Below are 25,618 nucleotides of genomic sequence, written 5' to 3'. Positions count from 1 at the left end.
AACGAATGCAATGTTTGTAAAATGTATCATATAGAGGTCAAGTACCTCGCACTGAAATAATATGTTATTGTATTCCTCCTTATGGATTAGGATGGGTCACTTCATGTGGTATCAGAGCGGTGGTCTTAGCGAACCATGTCTTGCATTTGTGTGTCTAACTGATAGTTGTTAGGATGCATTAATGAGTCTGGACTTCGACCGTGTCTGCATGTCAAAAGTTTTGCTTATCATTTTTAGTCGGAAATCATATACTTATCATCCGTAGGAAATTACATGCTTATCATCCCTAAGTCTAGACACGTCCTACTGCCTTAATTGCATAGATAGTGTATAGAAAAATTCATATCTTAACGTATCTATTACGATATACTTTGCCTGATATCTCCCGTAAATTTCTCCGTAATTTAAGGGATCCTGGTACTATATATATCTATGCATATTATGCATTGAGAATACCAACCAACTATTAATTACTGTCACTAAACTTTTCATACCAAAAATATTTCTGGGATCGCATAAGATGGCCTCTACGAATCGACCAGTTCCTCTGATTCTGAAGACAGCGTGACGGGAGGGCACCAACCGATCAACTACCGTGACTTCTTTAGAAAGTGGGGATGGGTTCGCGAAATACTTACCCTATGTAGAAATGAAGAAGGTACTCCATATCACGAACCGAACTTACCACCTAACGTCGGAGTGCTCGATCCGCTTACCGGCGAACCTGTTCGTAATACCATTTTCACTCTTTTCGCACGGATTTTCCGCCTCGAAGGTCGACTCGATGTCATTAAAGATAGTATTCGTCCTCTACTCCCGAATTCTAATCAGATTGGATTATTAGAAGAAGTTAGAAGACTTCGAACTAAATATCAAGAATTGACAAACCTTACGAAAGAATGGGTAGAACTAATTCATAGACTCAAGCGTAAAGTAGAAACCTTGGAGGTGACGGTGTTCGATTTGGAAGCTAGGCTCACATCTGTAACGACCCGCCCTTTTTCGATCGTTCTATACTTATAAGATTAATATTTACATAAATTAAACCTTACCAACATGATAAGCAATCCAAATTGTTGAGACTTATGTTTTTGAAATGAGTTTTACACAACGTTTGACCGTCTAGTTTGACCGATGATATCACGAACTATACAATATATGATAATTATACGTTTGTGTATATATATGTATATATACATATTTAACATGATCTAAGAATGTTTTAATATCTCATTTTGTATTAATAACAATAAGTTATAAGTATATTTTGAAACTACTAACTTAAGTTTTCAAAACGATAACCATACGTAACGTTATTTGACTTAAATACTTATGACCTATAATGTTTATACATATATCGTATAAGTAATGTATTTAATCACTTTTAAAGACTTAAATACATAAAACAATATAAGTATATTTACAAAAGATAGCTATATTTGAATCCTCGTTCCGTTTTCTCAAAGATTTCTATACGTATACCTAGGGTATATGTACCCGTATCATACGCAGCTTCTAGATGTATTTACTATTGGTATATACCAATAAAAATCTGCTCCTTAGCAGCCTTAAATGATTAAGAAACATGTGGAACCAATCATTTGTCAAGTAGCATGAATTATTTAGCAAGAAAACAAAGTTAGGTATTTTTTTTTCCTTTATAACCTAAAAACGTTTTTATGCATGCACACCATTTCTTCACCCCATTTTCTCATACTTACACTTCCATTTCTCTCTCAAAATACTCTTAACTTCATACTTGATCATCTCTAAGCATTTTCCCCATCATTTAGCTTCAAAAACAACACTTAAACCTCATAAGAAAACCTTACAAAAACACTTCAAGAAATCCTTCCAAGAACACAAACTTACTTCCAATCTTTCATTCAATTCCATCACCCTTTTGGTTCTAGATTTTTACTCCTCTTTTACAGCAACCTTGTCCAAGGAACTTGAGGTAGTAACTATGTTCATAACCTTATTCGATTCATATATATATAGCTATCTTATTTTGTGGTATAAAAATTTAACAACAAGAACATAGTTTGAAAGTTTTCAAACTTGTTTGCAAACTAAATAGATCCTTCTAACTTAACTTTTAAAATACTTCAAGACCTGTAATATAACTTATGTATATGCTAATTTAACAAGGTATAACTTGGTTTTTCAAAGAATACCTTAAAAACTGTTTTTACGACGTCGGAGTGCAACCGGGGAATGTTTTGGGTTGGATAATTAAAAACCATCTTAAACTTTGAATTGAAGGTTTATGTTCTGGAAAAATGATTTTTACTATGAATATGATAACACATAAAAATTTCATGATTTAATTCAAAGTATAAGTATTTTTAGAAAAATGGTCATTAAATGATATTTTTGTAACAAAAATGTTTAACTTCATAAGTTTCACTAAAGTTTCACCTATGCCGTATGATTTTGAATACAAACTAAGGTATTTACAGTTCATAGTCTTAAAGAGGAACTCGATCCAAGGAGATGGCAAGTTGAATCAACGAAAACGGATTTGTAACGAAGAAACTATGACCGAAACAAAATTGGTTATCCAAGACTTGTTTAACTTCGGGATTAATTGGGAAAAATTAAATAAATCACATCTTTCTAAGATAACATGATATTTTATACATATGTACTCATAATTCAATTTTATATGGTTCAGGATCACCCGTAAAACAACACGAGAAGATTAATCATAAGATCCCATGATTGTACGCAACACGTCATTTGACAACACCGGTACTTTATGTACGCAACACGTCATTTGACAACACCGGTACCGTGGGTCAAGATTAATCTCGACCAATACATATACGATGGGGTTTTATTTATTTAGTTGGGGGTTTTATTTATTTCATTGCGGGTATATTAAACATCTAAATATGAACCATTAAAATTGAATTACTAACAATGAACTGCTAACTACGGACTAAGGAATTACAAAAAGTATTAAAAGTATAACAAGTATATATATGTGACGTTTGTTTAAAAAGAAAAGGTATTGATATATTATATATGGATAGGTTCGTGATATCAACCGGAAGACCAAGTCAAAAATATATATATCTTCGAGACAACAGTGAGTATATAGTCCCACTTTTAAACTCTAAATATTTCGGGATGAGAATACATGTATTTTATGTTTTACAATATGGACACAAGTAACTGAAAAATATATTCTACGTTGAGTTGTACCACTGGCATACTTCCCTGTAGCTTGGTAACTAATATTTACAGCGGTATTGTAAACGCGAATCCTGTTGATAGATCTATCGGGCCTGACAACCCCAACCGGACTGGACGACCAGTATTCAACGGTTGCACAGTACTTCGTTTCGTGACTACACTTGGTACGGTGTAGTAAGATTTCATAATAAAGGGAATATGCGACGTGATTAAATGTTAAGTATGGTTACCAAGTGCTCAACCACTTAGAATATTTTTATTAAACTGTTTATATATGAAATCTTGTGGTCTATATATATATTGCTGCCGGCACTAAACCTATATCTCACCAACTTTATGTTGACGTTTTAAACATGTTTATTCTCAGGTGATAATTAGAAGTTTCCGCTGCATTATGTTGAATTTGAGCAGGATCTTGCGTACGCATATTTGTGTCAAAAATAAGACTGCATATCCAAGAACTTGTGTTGTAAAATATGCTAGAAATCGTGTTGTTATCATCATTTGTAAAGTTTGTAAGTCGAAGATTATCGCTAAACGATAATCATCTTTATTTTGTCCAAAGCTTGTATCAAAAATAAGAATCATGGTTTGTAATGTATAATATATGCAGTTTTTCTTTTAAAAATGTCGCATATAGAGGTCAATACCTCGCAATGAAATCATACGTTATCTAACACGTTCTTACGGTTAAGGACGGGTTATGACATGTGGTATCAGAGCGGTGGTCTTAGCGAACCAGGTTTGCATTAGTGTGTCTAACTGATAAGTCGTTAGGATACATTAGTAAGTCTGGACTTTGACCGGGTCTGATTTAAAAACCATTGCTTATCATTGTTGGTTAAAATTTATATGTAAATATTATGTAGTACTAATGGGTTAGTTGTTGTGTGATAGATGTCGGGCTCAAAACTTGTTATCACATTCAGCGACTCCGAACCAGAATCTTCAGATGGTGTTCCAGTCATTAACCTATCCGATGACGAAAATAATATCTTTGGGGAAGACTCACAAATTCTGGATGAACCGACTATAGAGAACCCGGAAAGTGAACCCAAGGAGGAAAGTGAACCCGAGGAGGAAAGTGAACCCGAGGAGGAAAGTGAACCCGAGGAGGAAAGTGAACCCGAGGAAGAAATACAGGAAATTACAAAAGAAGAGTTCGAACTAGGAAAGAAACGAAAGGCTAATGAATTAGAAAATTCAAATCCTGAGTTTAATAAGGATGATGTGGCACCAACTCCACTAGACACTACCACCCCTATTCCCGCTATTCCTATTCGTTCTATCCCGGCATCCAGTTCTTCAGTCCCACAGCCAAAATATAGGCAGACAGCCAGGATAAGCGTTAAGCGATTCTTTGAACCTAAACGTCCTAGAAAATAGACCAAACGATGCGCTGCCGTATTAAACCATGGGATCATATAATGTTTTGTATAATATTATTAGTGTGGTTTGCTTAATGTTCGATGTAAGATAAGCATATGTAAAATAGTGAAGTGTGAAATGCAATAATTTTCCATGGTTAAGTATTATTTAGATGGTAGTAATTGATTCTGTACTAAGCTATTAAGAATGGACATTAACGGGTAGGTACTACCCTAGATATAATTATAAAACGCTAATAAGAAGAAAAGGCTTTTATAATAATACCTGGTTCATATTATTAATAAGCTATAATGTACTGTAAATATACACTACATCTATAATATTCCATGTGAATAATTATTTTCTTTTCATTCTTATAGAAGAATATGGCGCGATTGAACCGAACGACGGAACAAGAAATCCAGGAACTCATCAATCAGCGAGTGAACGACAGAATGTTATGGGTAGAGGCTGCAAGAGGTGCTGCAGTTAACCCAAATCCTCGTGTGGGGTGCACTTACAAAACTTTTCAAGCTTGCAAGCCCTCATCATTCAGTGGAACAGAAGGACCGATCGGTTTAACCCGGTGGATAGAAAAGATGGAGACTGTGTTTAAAATCAGTGGTTGTGTTGAAAAGGACATGACCAAGTATGCATCGTGCACTTTACAAGATAGTGCACTCACGTGGTGGAAAAATTATGTGAAGGCTGTAGGAGGAGATGTAGCTTATGATACTCCATGGGAAGAATTCAAAATAATGTTAATCAACGAGTATTGTCCAAGGAACGAGGTTAGAAAGTTGGAAGATGAATTACGAAGCCTGAAGGTTGTTGGTACTGAAATCACCAACTACAATCAGCGATTCATGGAATTAGTTTTGCTATGTCCTGAATTGGTTCCAACCGAAGAACGGAAGATTGAAATGTACAAAGATGGTTTGCCCAAAAAGGTCAAGGCAAATGTTACAGCATCGAAACCTAAGACAATTCATGAAGCTATAACCATGGCAAACGAGCTAATGGATCAGGTCATCATGGATAAGAAAGCATCCAATACTGATGTGAAGGTATCAGGTAACAAAAGAAAGTGGAATGGAAATTATGATCGAGGTAACCAACAACAATCTTTTAAGAAACAAGAAACCACGCAAGGTGCAGGTAGTGGTTCAAGCTTTGGTTACAAAGGACAAAATCCTTTATGCAACCGATGCCACAAACATCACTTTGGTTACTGTAGTGTGTTATGCACCAAGTGTAATCGACAGGGTCATCTTGCGGAAGATTGTAGGGCTCTCGTTACAAATGCAAATGGTACCAAGACTCCTGCCACCAACGCAAATAGAACTGCTTTGGCTACCGTTACTTGTTTTGGGTGTGGAAAACAAGGTCACTATAAGAGTCAGTGCCCGAATTCAGAGAAGAATGTCAGACCTGCACGTGGGAGAGCATTTGTTATTAATGCTAGAGAGGCACGCGAAGATCCGGAGCTTGTTACGGGTACGTTTACCATTAATAACTTATCCGCATCTATTATATTTGATACTGGTGCTGATAGAAGTTACGTGTGTAGAGACTTTCACGCTAAATTGAATTGTTCATCATTACCTCTAGATGCTAAGTACATGATTGAGTTAGCTAATGGTAAACTAATTAAAGCCGATAAAATTTGCCGTGATTGTAAAATAAATTTAGCCGGAGAAACATTTAAGATTGATTTGATACCCGTAGAATTAGGAAGTTTTGATGTAATAATCGGCATGGACTGGATGTCCAAAATAGGAGCTGAAGTTGTGTGCGCCAAGAAGGCAATTGGCATTCCTCGTAAGGATAAAACGCCAGTAATGATTTATGGAGAGAAGGGTAACTCAAAGCTAAAACTCATTAGTTATTTGAAAGCTCAAAAGTACTTGAAGAAAGGGTGCTATGCTATCTTAGCACATGTTAATAAAGTCGAAAAGAAAGAAAAAGAGAAGTGCATCAATGACGTGCCTGTGGCAAGAGATTTTCCTGAAGTCTTTCCGGAAAAGTTGCCGGGATTACCTCCATTTAGATCTGTAGAATTTCAAATAGATTTAGTACCAGGAGCTGCACCAGTGGCTCGTGCTCCATATAGACTTGCACCGTCCGAGTTAAAAGAACTTCAGAGTCAGTTAAAAGAATTACTGGATCATGGATTCATACGACCAAGTACTTCACCGTGGGGAGCTCCGATTCTATTTGTTAAAAAGAAAGATGGATCTTTTAGGATGTGTATAGATTATCGTGAATTAAATAAGTTAACTATCAAGAATCGGTATCCACTACCGAGAATTGACGACTTATTTGATCAACTCCAAGGATCATGTGTGTACTCAAAAATTGACTTAAGGTCGGGCTATCATCAATTACGTGTCAAAGAAGAGGACATTCCGAAAACTGCTTTTCGGACACGTTATGGTCATTACGAATTTTTGGTCATGCCGTTTGGGTTGACAAATGCGCCAGCTGTATTCATGGACCTCATGAATCGAGTTTGTAGTCCATATTTAGATAAGTTTGTTATCATTTTCATTGATGATATTCTTATCTATTCCAAGAGTGAGCAAGAGCATGAGCAGCATTTAAGGTTGATATTAGAGTTGTTGAGAAAAGAACAGCTATATGCTAAATTTTCTAAATGTGCTTTCTGGTTGAAAGAAGTGCAATTTCTTGGCCACGTTGTTAGTAGCAAAGGAATTCAGGTTGATCCAGCAAAAATTGAAGCCATTAAAAAATGGGAGACTCCTAAGACACCAATGCAGATACGCCAATTTTTGGGTTTAGCCGGTTATTATAGAAGGTTTATTCAAGATTTTTCCCGAATAGCTAAGCCGTTGACAGCGTTAACGCAAAAAGGGAAGAAATATGAATGGACTTCTGAGCAGGAGAGTGCATTTCAGTTACTGAAAAAGAAGTTGACTACGGCGCCTATTTTATCGTTACCAGAAGGGAACGATGATTTTGAAATATATTGTGACGCTTCGCGACAAGGTTTTGGTTGCGTTCTTATGCAACGAAAGAAAGTTATTGCATACGCATCCCGACAATTGAAGATTCACGAGCGGAATTATACGACGCATGATCTAGAACTGGGAGCAGTCGTGTTTGCATTGAAGATATGGAGACACTACTTGTATGGGGTTAAATGCACTGTGTTTACTGATCATAAAAGCCTTCAACATATTTTTGATCAGAAACAGTTGAACATGAGGCAACGTAGGTGGGTCGAGTTAATAAATGACTATGATTGTGAAATTCGTTATCATCCCGGGAAAGCGAACGTAGTGGCCGATGCTCTAAGCAGAAAGGAACGAGAACCAATCCGAGTTCGAGCAATGAACATAAAAATTCGCATGAATCTCAACTCACAAATCAAAGAAGTTCAACAAGAAGCACTCAATAAAGAAAACATAAGAAATGAAATAATGAAGAAGTATGAGAAGCAACTTGTTATACGGGAAGACGGAATTCGATATTTTGCAAATCGTATTTGGGTACCGAAGTTGGGTGGATTAAGGAAGTTGATATTGAATGAGGCACATAAGACAAGATACTCGATACATCCTGGAGTTGGAAAGATGTATCAAGATCTTAAGACACGTTATTGGTGGCCTAATTTAAAGACAGACGTAGCAACATATGTTGGGGAGTGTTTAACTTGTTCCAAGGTCAAGGCAGAACACCAAAAGCCGTCAGGATTACTTCAACAACCAGAAATCCCAGAATGGAAATGGGATGGTATTACCATGGATTTCATCACGAAGTTACCAAAGACTGCCTGGGGTTACGACACCATTTGGGTGATTGTTGATCGTCTCACCAAGTCTGCACATTTCTTGCCTATAAAGGAAACGGATAGAATGGAGAAACTATTACGATTGTATATAAAGGAAGTTGTTTCAAGGCATGGAATACCTATTTCCATTATATCTGATCGTGATAGTAGATTTACCTCAAAGTTCTGGCAAGCACTACAGGAGGCACTAGGAACTCGTTTAGATATGAGTACCGCATATCATCCGCAAACGGACAGGCAGAGTGAAAGAACAATTCAGGCTTTTGAAGATATGCTCAGGGCATGTGTGATCGATTTTGGAAACGGATGGGATAAGTATTTACCGTTAGCAGAATTCTCGTATAATAATAGTTATCATGCGAGCATTGGAGCTGCGCCATTCGAAGCATTGTATGGAAGGAAGTGTAGATCTCCTATCTGTTGGAATGAAGTAGGAGATCGACAATTAACTGGTCCCGAGATCATACACGAAACGACTGAGAAGATAGTACAAATCAAGGAGAGATTGAAAACAGCCCGTAGTCGCCAAAAGAGCTACGCCGATGTCCGAAGGAAACCATTAGAGTTTCAGGTCGGGGACATGGTTATGTTAAAGGTGTCACCTTGGAAAGGTGTAATACGTTTCGGCAAAAGGGGTAAGCTGAACCCAAGATATGTAGGCCCGTTCAAGATTATTGAACGCATTGGACCGGTAGCTTATCGACTCGAGTTACCGCAACAACTCGCCGGGGTACATAATACCTTTCACGTCTCAAACCTTAAGAAGTGTCTTGCAAAGGAAGACCTCACCATTCCTCTTGAAGAAATCTATGTCGACGAAAAACTACAATTCGTCGAAGAACCAATCGAAATCATGGACCGTGAAGTTAAACAGCTCAAGCAGAGCAACATACCGATCGTTAAGGTTCGTTGGAATGCTCGAAGAGGTCCCGAGTTTACGTGGGAATGGGAGGATCAAATGAAACAAAAGTATCCACACTTGTTTCTCGACGACGCAAAATAGGTACAATTTTAAAATTTCGGGACGAAATTTATTTAACGGGGAGGTAATGTAACGACCCGCCCTTTTTCGATCGTTCTATACTTATAAGATTAATATTTACATAAATTAAACCTTACCAACATGATAAGCAATCCAAATTGTTGAGACTTATGTTTTTGAAATGAGTTTTACACAACGTTTGACCGTCTAGTTTGACCGATGATATCACGAACTATACAATATATGATAATTATACGTTTGTGTATATATATGTATATATACATATTTAACATGATCTAAGAATGTTTTAATATCTCATTTTGTATTAATAACAATAAGTTATAAGTATATTTTGAAACTACTAACTTAAGTTTTCAAAACGATAACCATACGTAACGTTATTTGACTTAAATACTTATGACCTATAATGTTTATACATATATCGTATAAGTAATGTATTTAATCACTTTTAAAGACTTAAATACATAAAACAATATAAGTATATTTACAAAAGATAGCTATATTTGAATCCTCGTTCCGTTTTCTCAAAGATTTCTATACGTATACCTAGGGTATATGTACCCGTATCATACGCAGCTTCTAGATGTATTTACTATTGGTATATACCAATAAAAATCTGCTCCTTAGCAGCCTTAAATGATTAAGAAACATGTGGAACCAACCATTTGTCAAGTAGCATGAATTATTTTGCAAGAAAACAAAGTTAGGTATTTTTTTTTTCCTTTATAACCTAAAAACGTTTTTATGCATGCACACCATTTCTGCACCCCATTTTCTCATACTTACACTTCCATTTCTCTCTCAAAATACTCTTAACTTCATACTTGATCATCTCTAAGCATTTTCCCCATCATTTAGCTTCAAAAACAACACTTAAACCTCATAAGAAAACCTTACAAAAACACTTCAAGAAATCCTTCCAAGAACACAAACTTACTTCCAATCTTTCATTCAATTCCATCACCCTTTTGGTTCTAGCTTTTTACTCCTCTTTTACAGCAACCTTGTCCAAGGAACTTGAGGTAGTAACTATGTTCATAACCTTATTCGATTCATATATATATAGCTATCTTATTTTGTGGTATAAAAATTTAACAACAAGAACATAGTTTGAAAGTTTTCAAACTTGTTTGCAAACTAAATAGATCCTTCTAACTTAACTTTTAAAATACTTCAAGACCTGTAATATAACTTATGTATATGCTAATTTAACAAGGTATAACTTGGTTTTTCAAAGAATACCTTAAAAACTGTTTTTACGACGTCGGAGTGCAACCGGGGACTGTTTTGGGTTGGATAATTAAAAACCATCTTAAACTTTGAATTGAAGGTTTATGTTCTGGAAAAATGATTTTTACTATGAATATGATAACACATAAAAATTTCATGATTTAATTCAAAGTATAAGTATTTTTAGAAAAATGGTCATTAAATGATATTTTTGTAACAAAAATGTTTAACTTCATAAGTTTCACTAAAGTTTCACCTATGCCGTATGATTTTGAATACAAACTAAGGTATTTACAGTTCATAGTCTTAAAGAGGAACTCGATCCAAGGAGATGGCAAGTTGAATCAACGAAAACGGATTTGTAACGAAGAAACTATGACCGAAACAAAATTGGTTATCCAAGACTTGTTTAACTTCGGGATTAATTGGGAAAAATTAAATAAATCACATCTTTCTAAGATAACATGATATTTTATACATATGTACTCATAATTCAATTTTATATGGTTCAGGATCACCCGTAAAACAACACGAGAAGATTAATCATAAGATCCCATGATTGTACGCAACACGTCATTTGACAACACCGGTACTTTATGTACGCAACACGTCATTTGACAACACCGGTACCGTGGGTCAAGATTAATCTCGACCAATACATATACGATGGGGTTTTATTTATTTAGTTGGGGGTTTTATTTATTTCATTGCGGGTATATTAAACATCTAAATATGAACCATTAAAATTGAATTACTAACAATGAACTGCTAACTACGGACTAAGGAATTACAAAAAGTATTAAAAGTATAACAAGTATATATATGTGACGTTTGTTTAAAAAGAAAAGGTATTGATATATTATATATGGATAGGTTCGTGATATCAACCGGAAGACCAAGTCAAAAATATATATATCTTCGAGACAACAGTGAGTATATAGTCCCACTTTTAAACTCTAAATATTTCGGGATGAGAATACATGTATTTTATGTTTTACAATATGGACACAAGTAACTGAAAAATATATTCTACGTTGAGTTGTACCACTGGCATACTTCCCTGTAGCTTGTTAACTAATATTTACAGCGGTATTGTAAACGCGAATCCTGTTGATAGATCTATCGGGCCTGACAACCCCAACCGGACTGGACGACCAGTATTCAACGGTTGCACAGTACTTCGTTTCGTGACTACACTTGGTACGGTGTAGTAAGATTTCATAATAAAGGGAATATGCGACGTGATTAAATGTTAAGTATGGTTACCAAGTGCTCAACCACTTAGAATATTTTTATTAAACTGTTTATATATGAAATCTTGTGGTCTATACATATATTGCTGCCGGCACTAAACCTATATCTCACCAACTTTATGTTGACGTTTTAAACATGTTTATTCTCAGGTGATAATTAGAAGTTTCCGCTGCATTATGTTGAATTTGAGCAGGATCTTGCGTACGCATATTTGTGTCAAAAATAAGACTGCATATCCAAGAACTTGTGTTGTAAAATATGCTAGAAATCGTGTTGTTATCATCATTTGTAAAGTTTGTAAGTCGAAGATTATCGCTAAACGATAATCATCTTTATTTTGTCCAAAGCTTGTATCAAAAATAAGAATCATGGTTTGTAATGTATAATATATGCAGTTTTTCTTTTAAAAATGTCGCATATAGAGGTCAATACCTCGCAATGAAATCATACGTTATCTAACACGTTCTTACGGTTAAGGACGGGTTATGACAACATCTACTACGCAGGTACCATAAGCAGTACCAACACCAACAGCAACACCACCAGCACCAGCATCATTTCCATCACCACAAGCTCCGTAAGCACCACAGACATCGAAGAGTACCGGGAATGATGAATTATTAAATATTAATTCATTACAATCTGTTCACGTTTAAAAGATATATGTATATATATTTATGTATATCTCGAGATCGTAATCAAAAATTCTTTTCATATTAACTATGACGTGTGAATTTTTTTTAACGGGTAGGTAATACTCGAGAAAAATAAAAGAAGCTTTAAAAGGGCTTCTATCATAATTAATTCACATATGTTATCATTCATATTTTTCATCAACGATTTAACAATCGATATCTATAAATCCATGATTACATCTGAAGAAAATATATATGTAAGTATATTTTCATAAAGATTGTAATTAAAAGTTCTTTTGTACAAACTGTTAATGGTGAAAATATTTTAACGGGTAGGTAATACCCGAGGAATATTTAGATTTAACATTAATAAGTTACATTGTACATTCCTCAAATCTGATTCAACGGTCATTTATTATCCTACTTACATCCACCGATATACGTATTCATTCACCGCAGAATAACCATTTTTCATTCAATTTCATATTTGGATTTTGACCTATCAGAATCCGACAAGTGGCATAATGAAGAAAACATTTTACAAGTATTATTATTAATATCATTGTTATTATCACTAATAGAGTTATTACTAACATAAATATATTTTTAATGTTATTATCATAGTTTTTTTTTTTTTTTTTTTTACTAATATTAACTTAGTGTAATTTGAACTCCTATTTTTTGATAAACAAATGAAATACATAAATATATATATTTGACACATATAACATAACAAAATATTTTATTATATAAAAGGAAAATATGAAATATAAATATATTATTAATATAAAAATTATATCATTACTAGGTAATATATATAAACTTATTTGATTGCGATTATGTATATTAATATATATACACAAATGATATAGGTTCGTGAATCCGAGGCCAACCCTGCATTGTTCAATGTCGTCATATGTATTTTTACTATAAAATACAGTATCGTGAGTTTCATTTGCCTTTTTACCCTTTATATTTTTGGGCTGAGAATACATGCACAATTTTTATAAAGGTTTTACGAAATAGACACAAGTAATTGAAACTACATTATATGGTTGAACGATCGAAGCCGAATATGCCCCTTTTTACTTGGTAACCTAAGAATTAGTAAACCAGTCTACTAATTGACGCGAATCCTAAAGATAGATCTATTGGGCCTAACGAACCCCATCCAAAGTACCGGATGCTTTAGTACTTCGATGTTGTTTTATCATGTCCGAAGGATTTCCCAGAATGATAGGGGATATTCTTATATGCATCTTGTTAATGTCGGTTATCAGGTGTTCAATCCATATGAATGATTTTTGTTTCTATGCATGGGACGTATATTTATGAGAACTGAAAATGAAAATCTTGTGGTCTATTAAAATTATGAAATGATTATTTATGATAAACTAATGAACTCACCAACCTTTTTGGTTGACACTTGAAAGCATGTTTATTCTCAGGTACGAAAGAAATCTTCCGCTGTGCATTTGCTCATCTTAGAGATATTACTTGGAGTCATTCATGACATATTTCAAAAGACGTTGCATTCGAGTCGTTGAGTTCATCAAGATTATTATTAAGTCAATTATAGATGGATATATTATGAAAGAGTATGCATGCCGTCAACTTTCGATGTAAATGAAAGTTTATCTTTTAAAAACGAATGCAATGTTTGTAAAATGTATCACATAGAGGTCAAGTACCTCGCAATGAAATCATATGTTATTGTATTCGTCCTTATGGGTTAGGACGGGTCGCTTCATGTTTAATGAAGTGACATTAGATTCAAATTTATATGCGTTATACATAATTACATTGCGAGTGAAATAATAGGCCTTAAAACAATATGTACCATGCTAAGTCATGCATACACAAAAGGAAAAATATGAATGAAATTCAAAAACGTCAAAATCGAAAAAAGACAAAATTGAAGGTTATGCGCTGCCAAATGATACTCCATCTAGCGGCACATATTAATGATTTAAAAAAGTGTGTTTAATGTAGTGACATTAGATTCAAATTTATATGCGTTATAAATAATTACATTGCGAGTGAAATAACAGGCCTTAAAATGATATATACCATGCTAAGTCATGCATACACAAAACTAATGATACGATATAAATTGAAAATGTTCAAAGAGAACATTAAAAATGAGTAAAATGTCTTTTTCGGCATCCTGACGATCTCGAATGTCAAGACACTATCCAGGAGTCTTGATGTTAGTGTCGTTTTAGGGTGATCTCGAAAATTTCAGTACAATCTAAAACTGAAGATTATGCACCACCAAATGGTACTCCATCTAACGGTGCATATTAATGATTTAAAAAAGCGTGTTTAATGAAGTGACATTAGATTCAAATTTATATGTGTTATGCATAATTATATTGCAAGTGAAATAATAGTCCTTAAAACAATATGTATCATGCTAAGTCATGCATACACAAAGCGAATAATATGAATGATAATCAAAATGGTCAAAATTGAAAAAAGGCAAAATTGAAGGCTTTGGAGGTCGCGTTTCGAAAAATATTTGGAACAAACCGCCTATGGCAGTTTGCAAACGTATAGATCCCTAAAAATACACAATTTAATAAAAAACGGTAACTAAATCAGAGCTACGAGTCAAAAGATACAATAGATCTAACATTTTGGCCAATGACACAAAACACCAAGCACCACGAAACGTTGGTGGTGTTTGGTGCGTGGTGCGATTTATCAAGGAAAGATGTCTTTTTTGGAATCTAAATGACCTCGAATGGCAAGTATGTTCAAAGAGTCTTGCTCGTTCGGCCGTTTTAGGGTGACCTTGAGAATTTCAGCACAATCTGAAACCGAAGGTAATGCGCCGCCAAATGGTACTCCATCTGGCGGCGCCTACTAATGATTTAAAAAACGTGTTTAATGAAGTGATATCAGATTCATATTTATATCCGTTACATATAATTACATTTCGAGTGAAATAATAGTCCTTAAAACAATATATACCATGCTAAGTCATGCATACACAAAACTAATAATACGATATAAATTGAAAACGTTCAAAGAGAACATTAAAAATGAGTAAAATGTCTTTTTTCAGCATCCCAACGACCTCGAATGTCAAGACAATATCCAGGAGTCTTGATGTTAGTGTCGTTTTAGGGTGATCTTGAGAATTTCAGCACAATCTGAAAACGAAGGTTATGCGCCGCCAAATGGTACTCCATCTGGCGGCGCATACTAATGATTTAGAAAGCGTGTTTAATGAAGTGACATTAGATTTAAATTTATATGCGTTATACATAATTACATTGCGAGTGAAATAATAGGCCTTAAAACGGTATATACCATGCTAAGTCATGCATATACAAAATTAATAATACGATATAAATTGAAAACGTTCAAAGAGAACATTAAAAATGAGTAAAATGTCTTTTTTCAGCATCCTGACTACCTCGAATGTCAAGACACTATCCAGGAGTCATGATGTTAGTGTCGTTTTAGGGTGATCTCGAGAACTTCAGCACAATCCGAAACCGAAGGTTATGCGCTGCCAAATGATATTCCATCTGGCGGCACATATTAATGAATTAAAAAAGTGTGTTTGATGTAGTGTTATTAGATTCAAATTTATATGCGTTATAAATAATTACATTTCTAGTGAAATAACAGGCCTTAAAATGATATATACCATGCTAAGTCATGCATACACAAAACTAATAATACGATATAAATTGTAAATGTTCAAAGAGAACATTAAAAATGAGTAAAATGTCTTTTTCGGCATCCTGACGACCTCGAATGTCAAGACACTATCCAGGAGTCTTGATGTTAGGGTCGTTTTAGGATGATCTCAAAAATTTCAGTACAATCTGAAACTGAAGGTTATGCACCGCCAAATGGTACTCGATCTGCCGGCGCATATTAATGATTTAAAAAAGCGTGTTTAATGAAGTGACATTAGATTCAAATTTATATGTGTTATACATAATTACATTGCAAGTGAAATAATAGGCCTTAAAACAATATGTATCATGCTAAATCATGCATACACAAAGCGAATAATATGAATGAAATTCAAAACGGTCAAAATCGAAAAAAGGTAAAATTGAAGGCTTTGGAGGTCTCGTTTCGAAAAATATTTGGAACAAACCACCTACGGCAATTTTCCAATGTATAGATCCCGAAAAAATACACGATTTAATAAAAAACGGTAAATAAATCGGAGCTACGAGTCAAAAGATATGATAGATCTAACATTTTGTCCAAAGACACAAAACACCAAGCACCATGAAACGACGGTGGTGTTTGGTGCGTGGTGAAAATTAGCGAGGAAAGATGTCTTTTTCGGAATCTAGACGACCTCGAATGGAAAGTATGTTCAGAGAGTCTTGCTCGTTCAGCTGTTTTAGGGTGATCCTGAGAATTTCAGCACAATCTGAAACCGAAGGTTATGCGCCGCCAAATGGTACTCCATCTGGCGGCGCATACTAATGATTTAAAAAACGTATTTAATGAAATGACATTAGATTCAAATTTATACCTGTTATACATAATTACATTGCGAGTGAAATAATAGGCCTTAAAATGATATATACCATGCTAAGTCATGCATACACAAAACTAATAATACGATATAAGTTGAAAACGTTCAAAGAGAACATTAAAAATGAGTAAAATGTATTTTTTCAGCATCCTGACGACCTCGAATGTCAAGACACTATCCAGGAGTCTTGATGTTAGTGTCGTTTTAGGGTGATCTTGAGAATTTCAGCACAATTTTTGAAACCGAAGTTTATGCGTCGCCAAATTGTACTCCATCTAGAGGCGCAAACTTGAGACGACCCGTCCTAATCCATAAGGACGAATACAATAACATATGATTACATTACGAGGTATTTGACCTCTAAATGATACATTTTACAAACATTGCATTCGTTTTTAAAAGACAAGCTTTCATTGCAACGAAAGTTGACAGGCATGCATACTATCTCATAATATATTCAAACTATGAATGACTTATTATCAATCTTGATGAACTCAACGACTCGAATGCAACGTCTTTTGAAATATGCCATGAATGACTCCAAGTAATATCTTTAAAATGCACAGTGGAAGATTTCCTTAATACCTGAGAATAAACATGCTTTAAAGTGTCAACCAAAAGGTTGGTGAGTTCATTAGCTTATCATAAACATTCATTTTAATCATTTTAATAGACCACAAGATTTCCAGATATTTAATTGTACACGTAACCCGAGTACAAAATAATACGCGTAACCCGCGAATTAAAAATCATTCATATGGTGAACGCTTGATAACCGAACTAACAAGATGCATATAGAATATCCCCTTCATTCCGTGACTCTCATCGGATATGATAATCGAAGTACTAAAGCATTCGTAACCCGAATGAGACTTGTCAAGGTCCATGGATCTATCTTTCGGATTCGCGTCAATTAGTGGCAATTATAATAAACACTAATTCTTAGGCTACCAAGCTAAAAAGGGGCATATTCGATTTCGATAATCCAACCATAGAATGTAGTTTCGATTACTTGTGTCTATTTTGTAAAACATTTATAAAGCAGCGCATGTATTCTCAGTCCCAAAAATATATAAAAAGGGAGTAATGAAACTCACAATACTATATTTCGTAGTAATTATGCATATGATGGCGTTGAACAAGTGCAAGGTTGGCATCGGATTCATGAACCTATATTAAGTATATATATATTTATATGTTGGTCAAAATCCGTCTAACAATTTAGGTCAAGTCGTAGTGTATCACAATCCTAATGCTCGAGATTATTATGCAAACGTTAACAGAAATCGGTTTGACCCAAAATGACTTCCAATACTATACATGTTTATTATATAACTTAAATATAGTCATTTTATATTTTTAAATATATTAATCGGATTTTATTAGGGTAAATGATACAAGTTATTTAAATAAAAATTTATTAAAATTTATATATGATAAAAATATACTTTTATGTATCTCAATTAACAAAATTATAAAGTTCACTTAATATTATAAAAATATAGTGATATGTATTATTATTGTAATTATATTACGCGTGGTAAAAATACCTTTGTATTGTAGTGACCCGAACTTTTCCATGTTTATATATATTAATTGAGATTGATATTTACATGATTAAATGTTTCCAACATGTTAAGCAATCAAACTTGTTAAGACTTGATTAATTGAAATATGTTTCATATAGACAATTGACCACCCAAGTTGACCGGCGATTCACGAACGTTAAAACTTGTAAAAACGACATGACGATATATATATGGATATACATATGGTTAACATGAGATTATGATAAGTAAGTATCTCCATAAGTATATTAACAATGAGTTATATACATATAAACAAGACTACTAACTTAATGATTTTTAAACGAGACATATATGTAACGATTATCGTTGTAAAGACATTTAATGTATATATATATCATATTAAGAGATATTCATACATGATAATATCATGATAATATAATAATTTAAAATCTCATTTGATATTATAAATATTGGGTTAACAACATTTAACAAGATCGTTAACCTAAAGGTTTCAAAACAACACTTACATGTAACGACTAACGATGACTTAACGACTCAGTTAAAATGTATATACATGTAGTGTTTTAATATGTATTTATACACTTTTGAAAGACTTCAATACACTTATCAAAATACTTCTACTTAACAAAAATGCTTACAATTACATCCTCGTTCAGTTTCATCAACAATTCTACTCGTATGCACCCGTATTCGTACTCGTACAATACACAGCTTTTAGATGTATGTACTATTAGTATATACACTCCAATGATCAGCTCTTAGCAGCCCATGTGAGTCACCTAACACATGTGGGAACCATAATTTGGCAACTAGCATGAAATATCTCATAAAATTACAAAAATATGAGTAATCATTCATGACTTATTTACATGAAAACAAAATTACATATCCTTTATATCTAATCCATACACCAACGACCAAAAACACCTACAAACACTTTCATTCTTCAATTTTCTTCATCTAATTGATCTCTCTCAAGTTCTATCTTCAAGTTCTAAGTGTTCTTCATAAATTCCAAAAGTTCTAGTTTCATAAAATCAAGAATACTTTCAAGTTTGCTAGCTCACTTCCAATCTTGTAAGGTAATCATCCAACCTCAAGAAATCTTTGTTTCTTACAGTAGGTTATCATTCTAATACAAGGTAATAATCATATTCAAACTTTGGTTCAATTTCTATAACTATAACAATCTTATTTCAAGTGATGATCTTACTTGAACTTGTTTTCGTGTCATGATTCTGCTTCAAGAACTTCGAGCCATCCAAGGATCCATTGAAGCTAGATCCATTTTTCTCTTTTCCAGTAGGTTTATCCAAGGAACTTAAGGTAGTAATGATGTTCATAACATCATTCGATTCATACATATAAAGCTATCTTATTCGAAGGTTTAAACTCGTAATCACTAGAACATAGTTTAGTTAATTCTAAACTTGTTCGCAAACAAAAGTTAATCCTTCTAACTTGACTTTTAAAATTAACTAAACACATGTTCTATATCTATATGATATGCTAACTTAATGATTTAAAACCTGGAAACACGAAAAACACCGTAAAACCGGATTTACGCCGTCGTAGTAACACCGCGGGCTGTTTTGGGTTAGTTAATTAAAAACTATGATAAACTTTGATTTAAAAGTTGTTATTCTGAGAAAATGATTTTTATTATGAACATGAAACTATATCCAAAAATTATGGTTAAACTCAAAGTGGAAGTATGTTTTCTAAAATGGTCATCTAGACGTCGTTCTTTCGACTGAAATGACTACCTTTACAAAAATGACTTGTAACTTATTTTTCTGACTATAAACCTATACATTTTCTGTTTAGATTCATAAAATAGAGTTCAATATGAAACCATAGCAATTTGATTCACTCAAAACGGATTTAAAATGAAGAAGTTATGGGTAAAACAAGATTGGATAATTTTTCTCATTTTAGCTACGTGAAAATTGGTAACAAATCTATTCCAACCATAACTTAATCAACTTGTATTGTATATTATGTAATCTTGAGATACCATAGACACGTATACAATGTTTCGACCTATCATGTCGACACATCTATATATATTTCGGAACAACCATAGACACTCTATATGTGAATGTTGGAGTTAGCTATACAGGGTTGAGGTTGATTCCAAAATATGTATAGTTTGAGTTGTGATCAATACTGAGATACGTATACACTGGGTCGTGGATTGATTCAAGATAATATTTATCGATATATTTCTATATATCTAACTGTGGACAACTAGTTGTAGGTTACTAACGAGGACAGCTGACTTAATAAACTTAAAACATCAAAGTATATTAAAAGTGTTGTAAATATATTTTGAACATACTTTGATATATATGTATATATTGTTATAGGTTCGTGAATCAACCAGTGGCCAAGTCTTACTTCCCGACGAAGTAAAAATCTGTGAAAGTGAGTTATAGTCCCACTTTTAAAATCTAATATTTTTGGGATGAGAATACATGCAGGTTTTATAAATGATTTACAAAATAGACACAAGTACGTGAAACTACATTCTATGGTTGAATTATCGAAATCGAATATGCCCCTTTTTATTAAGTCTGGTAATCTAAGAATTAGGGAACAGACACCCTAATTGACGCGAATCCTAAAGATAGATCTATTGGGCCTAACAAACCCTATCCAAAGTACCGGATGCTTTAGTACTTCAAAATTTATATCATATCCGAAGGGTGTCCCGGAATGATGGGGATATTCTTATATATGCATCTTGTTAATGTCGGTTACCAGGTGTTCACCATATGAATGATTTTTATCTCTATGTATGGGATGTGTATTGAAATATGAAATCTTGTGGTCTATTATTATGATTTGATATATATAGGTTAAACCTATAACTCACCAACATTTTTGTTGACGTTTTAAGCATGTTTATTCTCAGGTGATTATTAAGAGCTTCCGCTGTCGCATACTTAAATAAGGACGAGATTTGGAGTCCATGCTTGTATGATACTGTGTAAAAACTGCATTCAAGAAACTTATTTTGTTGTAACATATTTGTATTGTAAACCATTATGTAATGGTCGTGTGTAAACAGGATATTTTAGATTATCATTATATGATAATCTACATAAAGCTTTTTAAACCTTTATTGATGAAATAAAGGTTATGGTTTGTTTTAAAATGAATGCAGTCTTTGAAAAACGTCTCATATAGAGGTCAAAACCTCGCAACGAAATCAATTAATATGGAACGTTTTTAATCAATAAGAACGGGACATTTCAGTTGGTATCCGAGCGTTGGTCTTAGAGAACCAGAATTTTTCATTAGTGTGTCTTATCGAGTTTGTTAGGATGCATTAGTGAGTCTGGACTTCGACCGTGTTTACTTGAAAAATGATTGATTAACAAATTTTATTGGAAACTATATATTTTTAACATGTGAATATTATGTGATTTATTAATCTCTTAACGCGTTTGATATTATGTGATAGATGTCTACCTCTAGAACAAGTCCCATTGACTCACCTAATAATAATGAAGAGTCAAATGTAAATTGGAATGATTCGTGGACTGATTCACAAGTTCCCGAAGAGGAACCGGAAGAAGAGTCGGAACCGGAAGAAGAATCGGAACCGGAAGAAGAATCGGAACCAGATGAAGAAATAGAACCGGCGGGGGAAATAATAAAACGGTTAAGTAAAAGAAAATCCTCAACCAACCGACCAAGGTTAATTATGGTCAATGGTGTTTCCGCCAAGGAAGCAAAATATTGGGAGGATTACCAATTCTCCGATGAATCGGATTCCGACGAGAATTCCGATGATGTTATAGAAATTACCTCAACTAAATTTAAAAAGGCAAAAGAAAATAATAAGGGAAAGGGCATAAAAATAGAGAAATCTAATTCCAACCCCGATGAACTTTATATGTATCGTCAACCCCCGAAGTCCTTAAGTTGTAACAATGACCCGGGAACCTCTAAACCACCAGGTTTTTCTAAACCAATGTGGATAACGACGGCTCGTATTAGGGGAACATCATATATCCCTAGAAACTTGGTAAAACAAACCAAAACCGAAGAAGAAGAAGAAGAAACAAGCGAGTCGGAATAAGATAGTTGTATTCGTGTGGTGTAATATAAGTAATATAGTGTGCTTATGCTTTATGATATATGTAAAAATTGCTTGTATTAATAAGTATTTTTTTTATGAATCTAACTCTTGTCTATTTTACAGTATAAAAACACAAAATGGATAGACAACCCAATATTTTAAGAGACCTACCTGGAGACATGATTGATGAAATCTTGTCTAGAGTCGGTCAGAATTCTTCGGCACAACTATTTAAGGCGAGATCAGTTTGTAAGACATTCGAAGAACGTTCAAAGAATGCCTTGGTTTATAAAAGGCTTTCGTTCGAAAGATGGGGGATATCACATTGGGAAATCCATAAGTTACGATGTGTTTACTTTGACGCATATATTGCGGGGAACCCAAATGCTATTTTACGCAATGGGTTAAGAAATTATTTTGACTCAATATATCCGAATATTGGACTTCGTGATTTAGAAAAAGCGGCTAACATGCAACATAAAGAAGCATGTTATGCTTACGGATTAGTAATGTTCGCTTCTCACCAAAGTGAGAACAAGAACATCGGGCTACAACTATTAAACAAAACGTTCCCACAAGTGACGGAGTCGGTAATTGGGGTAAGAAATGAGGTTTTTAGATTGTTACGGGACTGTTGGACATTACGTAACCCTCGTCCCTTTGACGACGTTACAACACGCTGTCTTATCAACGACCATAACGGTTATGTTCCACAAGACCAAGGATGGGAAGTAATCCTAGTAAAACCAGAATGCATGACTTGTTTCTGGACGTATAAATTACGTGTCTTTATTGCCTTTGCTGAACGACTTGTGTACTAGCTAGAATTATCTTCACAACCATCTTGTATCAAATTTATTGTGTGCTATATTTCATGCTATATGTAAAATAAGCGGTATTGTAAGTTTGTAAAATATTGTGTAAAAGTTTGAACGCGAAATATTATTATAATCAGTTCTTCATATAGAATTGTAGTAGTTGAATTGTATATTAGCTACTAAGTATGAACTTAACGGGAAGGTACTACCCGAATTTAAACTTATAAAACGCTAATATGAAGAAAAAGCTTTTATAAATGAGTTCATATTATGCTACGAAATACTATTAACTACTCTTAATATTCTGTATGATTAACTTGTTCCATTTAACTATTTTGAAGGAAATGGCACCGACTACTCGACACACCGTGAATATGAATGAAGAGGAATTCCGTACTTTTCTAGCTTCAAACATAGCCGCAGTACAGGCTGCGCTACATACCAACAATAACCTTGGATCTAGCAGTACAGGAAATCGTGTAGGATGCACCTACAAAGAATTCACTGCCTGCAAACCTTTGGAATTTGATGGAACCGAAGGACCGATCGGATTGAAACGGTGGACCGAGAAGGTCGAATCGGTGTTTTCCATAAGTAAGTGTACTGAAGAGGACAAAGTGAAGTACGCTACGCATACCTTCACAGGTTCTGCGTTAACATGGTGGAATACCTATCTAGAGCAAGTGGGACAAGACGATGCGTACGCACTACCGTGGTCAGCATTCAAGCACTTGATGAACGAGAAGTACCGTCCCAGAACCGAGGTCAATAAGCTCAAGACAGAACTTAGAGTGTTACGAACCCAAGGATTTGATATTACCACGTACGAAAGACGATTCACAGAATTGTGCCTATTGTGTCCGGGAGCATTCGAAGATGAGGAAGAGAAGATCGACGCATTTGTGAAAGGATTACCGGAAAGAATCCAAGAAGATATAAGTTCACACGAGCCCGCCTCCATACAACAGGCATGTAGAATGGCTCACAAACTAGTGAACCAGATTGAAGAAAGAATTAAAGAACAGACTGCTGAAGAGGCCAATGTGAAGCAAGTCAAAAGAAAGTGGGAGGAAAACGGTGATAAGAATCACCAATACAACAACAACAGCAATTACAACAATAATCGCAACAATTATCCCAACAATCGCAACATCAATCGCAACTACAACAAACGGCCCAACAACAACAACAACAACTACAACAATCATCCCAACAACAATAATAACCGCAACAACAACAACAACAATCAGAAGCAGCTATGCCAAAGGTGTGAAAAGTATCACTCGGGGTTCTGCACCAAATTTTGCAACAAGTGTAAAAGAAATGGTCATAGCGCGGCGAAGTGTGAGGTCTACGGACCAGGGGTTAATAGAACGAAAGGAACAAATGATGTCGGAACGAGTAATGGCGGAGCAAGTAGTGTTGGAGCAAGTTATGCAAATGTAGTTTGTTATAAATGTGGAAAACCGGGCCACATTATTAGAAATTGCCCGAACCAGGAGAACACGAATGGACAAGGCCGCGGAAGAGTTTTCAATATTAATGAGGCAGAGGCACAGGAAGACCCGGAGCTTGTTACGGGTACGTTTCTTATTGACAATAAATCTGCTTACATTTTATTTGATTCGGGTGCGGATAGCAGCTATATGAGTAGAGATTTTTGTGCTAAATTAAGTTGTCCATTGACGCCTTTGGATAGTAAATTTTTACTCGAATTAGCAAATGGTAAATTAATTTCAGCAGATAATATATGTCGGAATCGAGAAATTAAACTGGTTAGTGAAACATTTAAGATTGACTTGATACCAGTAGAGTTAGGGAGTTTTGATGTGATAATCGGTATGGACTGGTTGAAAGAAGTGAAAGCAGAGATCGTTTATTACAAAAATGCAATTTGCATTATACGAGAAAAAGGAAAACCCTTAATGGTGTACGGAGAAAAGGGCAACACGAAGCTACATCTTATTAGTAATTTGAAGGCACAAAAACTAATAAGAAAAGGTTGCTATGCTGTTCTAGCACACGTCGAGAAAGTACAAACTGAAGAAAAGAGCATCAATGATGTTCCCATTGCAAAAGAATTTCCCGATGTATTTCTGAAAGAATTACCGGGATTACCCCCACATCGATCCGTTGAAT

This window comes from Rutidosis leptorrhynchoides, chromosome 10, assembly GCF_046630445.1.
Source record: "Rutidosis leptorrhynchoides isolate AG116_Rl617_1_P2 chromosome 10, CSIRO_AGI_Rlap_v1, whole genome shotgun sequence".
Taxonomy (NCBI): Eukaryota; Viridiplantae; Streptophyta; class Magnoliopsida; order Asterales; family Asteraceae; genus Rutidosis; species Rutidosis leptorrhynchoides.
This window is presented reverse-complemented; position numbering follows the sequence as displayed.